This window comes from Podarcis erhardii, assembly GCF_964252035.2.
Source record: "Podarcis erhardii genome assembly, chromosome: 8".
Classification (NCBI taxonomy): Eukaryota; Metazoa; Chordata; class Lepidosauria; order Squamata; family Lacertidae; genus Podarcis; species Podarcis erhardii.
This window is the reverse complement of record NC_138499.1, coordinates 74,166,244-74,170,398: the sequence shown is the minus strand read 5'-3', so window position 1 is coordinate 74,170,398 and position 4,155 is coordinate 74,166,244.

The following is a 4,155-nucleotide window of genomic DNA, read 5'->3' as shown; positions in this document are numbered from 1 at the left end:
CATCCTGGAAAGGCTGCCAAGTTGGAAGCTGACATGAAAGCGTCGTACTACCAAGCATTGCAATTTTAGTTGCACAATGCTAAACGAAAATAAAGACCCTATCTTCAAATCAAATCAAATACCTTTATTGGCATCACAATATAAAACGTTTCAAATCACTGGGATAATTTAAAGGACAAGGGTAAAGTTGTCAAGGGTTAGAAGGTCACACTGTGCTTGTGTGCACTTAGATATTCTGCTATGCCCAGTCTATTTCCCGAAGGGATGGTTCGTTGGGAACCCTTTTGGGTCAAATTGTGGCTAAAAAGGAAGCTACTAGAGCAGTGGTATCTTTGCCCTGATCTGCCAGGAGAAATAAAGACCCTATCTTGGCTATCTCATGGGTTGGCATAGACACCTTCCCCTCAAAAAGTATATGATAAATGTGTACTGAAAATATGAAGCATGCCGTAAACAGCACCCCAATTCACAAAGGGGTGAATAGCTCTGAATGAGCAGTTTGAGCCTAGTACTAGTATAAACTTGTCACTCTTCAGACATCCAAACTCAATATGCAAACACTGAGGCTATGGCCAACTGGTGTGTGTGTGTGGTCACAAGTGAGGCTGGTGACACTGCCTACTCTCTCTGGCAATCACAATTGCTTTCCATGCAATAAATAATGAGTGAAGAGAACTTGTTTCCACTCTCACTTGATATTACTTCAGAGCTTTTAAAGAGAAAGGCATGGGATCCCTCTGAGATGCTGGATTAAAATATTAACACATTGTCTTTCTAAAGTGGCACACCTCTATGAAATTAACCCCACCCAAGGGATTAGAATGTGGTCTAAAATTCAATCCATCTCAGTTAAAAGAAAAGAACTCACCCTGAAACTCACTTACAGATGGTACCTAACACCATGGAAACTGGTGCTGATACACCCAAGTGCCTCACCAAAATGCTGAAGAGGATGCACCTCCACAGGCACATACCTCCACATGTGGTGGGAATGCCCCAAAATCCAACTCTTCTGGACATCAGTCATACAAGAAATAAGCAAAATAACTAAACAAATATTGGAAGTAACCCAAGAACTGGTCCTACTGAACATCTTCCCAGATATTAATGCCCACTCACATTATAAAGAGTTCATAACCCACCTACTCTCAGCAGCCAGAAGCATCATAGCCAGACACTGGAGAGACCTGCCAGGAATAAACATACACCAATGGTATCAAATAGTATGGGAAACAGCCTTATTAGAAAAACTAACCAATAAACTGAAACTGACACAGGGACAAATAGAAGAAGACACCTTCACCCCTGTATGGTTCCCCTTTATCACATATACAGCCCAACAAGACAACAACAAGAATCCGCTGAGAGCATGCAAATCAATATGACTAACCTGACCCCAAAACCCAGCCTCTTACACACTCACACATAAACAAATCTCATTACAGCCAACCAAAGTCAACCAACCACACGGTAGGCCACCCCAACCTCTTTCACCAACAAGGAAATATAGCAAGCAAATAGAAAGAGAACCCACACAAGTGACCTCACACATACACTAAGTAGAAAAATAGAAGCATTGCCCAACCCAGCCCACTCACCATTCCGCCTCCCTCTCTTTCCCCCCTCTTTCCCCCAGCCTAATACTGCATGCAACACTAATGTCTCACAACAAATGAAACTGATCTGTAGAAAACACAACTTGAAAAAGAGACAATGCATTTATTTTTGTAAACTAAGAAATCTTTAATAAAAATTATTAAAAATAAAAATAAAATAAACTAAAATGGCACAGCTCATGACTTATACAATGAAGTTTCTCAGTTTTATATAATGGTTTCCAGTCTCTTGGATACTTTCTTATCTTCATCAAAGTAGAAGTAGGCACTTTGATTCCTTTCGAAACTAGGGAACTCCCAATATGAACAGAAAGTTGGAAACCCTAGACATGTGTTGTTGGGGATTTTTTTAAAGCCTCTGAAACTTTTGGTCCCATTACTGTGTTTCCCAGGAGACTGAGAGTTTGGATAATCATCAGATAAATGCATTACACTTGGATGCTTTTCTAATTGGATGTTTAATCTTGTGAAGACTCAGCTGTCACCTGCAAATTTGTTCTTTCTGACATGCACACTGGCGTCACGTCCCCCTCCCTACTTGGCATCATCTGTGGAATTATACATTGCAGTGGAAGCTACCCAGAATGGAAAGGGCTATTTGCATAATTACATACGTGAGACAATTAAAAGCACAGCCCATGTGCTTATGCGGAACACCACAAATGCTTTCCCCGATAAAGAGACGGGGACATTTGTTTGCTTGTGGGTACTACAACAGCCCTGTTCCAGCTTCATGCCAGAGTTGCCACGCATTGTATGCAGGCCAGGTAATATAAGAGGCAGTGCTACAAATCAATTCCCAAAGGGCAGGAGGGATCATGGAAGACTTGGTCTAACATCACTGCCTGGGGACTATGCGCACATGCCCTATTCAGGTATTAATACGCCAGTGGTCATCAACATGACGATAGGAAAGCAAACTAGGGCTGTGAAGCAGATACAGCAGGTGTCTAAACAGAATTGAGCCAATTTGGAGGGGTTCCAGGTGTTGATCAAGTTAGTTGAGATGACACCAGAGGTTGTAGCCTTCACCTGCCACACCTCAGTACAGCGGACCCTCCGGATACGAATTAAATTCGTTCCGGGGGTCCGTCCGCAACTTGAAAAGTCCGTAGGCAGAGGCAGCATGATTGAGAGCTTCTGCACATGTGCGTGACACACAGAGTGCTTCTGCGCATGCGCGCATGGTGAAACCCAGAAGTATACACTTCTGGGTTTGCCGCTTTTGTAACACAAAAGTTACATATCCAGAATGGTACGTAACTAGGGGGTCCACTGTAAGGGTATCCTGTTAAAGGGATCAAGGGGTGTGGATTCTGTCCAATGCACGGATGTGGACAACCCCAATGGGAACCCCTGGGGGGGGCTATTTGATGTAAGTCATAGGGGTCCTCCTACTGGTGGTTTACCCTTACATGGACTCCCTGCAGATGGGCAGGAGTCAAGAAAAAGCCTTGCATCAACCAATACCTAAGCCAAACCACTCACATCTGTATCCAATAAAGCTGTGGCCTATTTGAACCCATAAACCAAAATAATCATGTCTGTGTAATTATTGAGGGAACTGTGGGTCACGGGGCATTGGCATGCAATCCAGGGATGTCAGGTGGTAAGGCATTGGCAGGCTTTGGGCTTTCAAATTTCAGCAGCACCCTGTGCAATACCTAAATTCAGCACCTGCCCCACCTCTTGCCTTCCGTAGTTGTTCTTCATTGTTGCAGAGTCCCCTGCAGCCCCCTCTTGGCTCAGCACCCAGTGTGGGCAAACTGGCCATGATCCCCTAAATCCACCTCTGGCAGTCGGTAGGAAGAAGTGGGGGCAGGTGGAGACTGCAAAAAACAGTGTGGGACTGTTGGAAAGAGAGCTTTTAAACTTGCACTCCACTGTAGCTGTGTGCACCTGTTCCCAGGAGGCAACCCCAAACACACAGTCAAATGGAGCAAGTATCAGTTTTGCTAGTGCATTCCCCACAGGAAAGATGCCCACTAAACAGCATTTAGAAGAATTATACTCTCTGCTTGTCAGCTGGTAAGGGGAGGGTTCAATCCTGCTGGCTGCATGGATTCACAAGTGTGTCCTCAGTGGGGAAGCTGCTTAAATAAATTAATAGTGCGCTTTAAACCCCAACCATTTATACAGCAATCCCCCCGTATATAGACACCTGCTTCCTCGCTACAAAACAAATCATTATGTCAAATGAAACATGAGAAAAGGAAAAACAACAACAACAACAACAACACAGGAATGCTTGGCAACTGAAAATTTCTTCTTTTACAGATAACTAGCTGCACCATGCAGTGCACTAAATCATATGGAACAGCACAACATTCCCCACAGGGGAAGATTCATTCATTTATTGTACTTCTACGCCACTTTTCACTCACAGGAGTCACAAAGTGGCTCACATACAATAAACAGAGCAGGACATCACAATTGCAGCATAAATGATAATATAATTAACCAATTCTTAATAAACCAACCACTTTCTATAAAACACTACTAACAAAAGAACTTTAAAAATAGATTAAACAGCACAGCC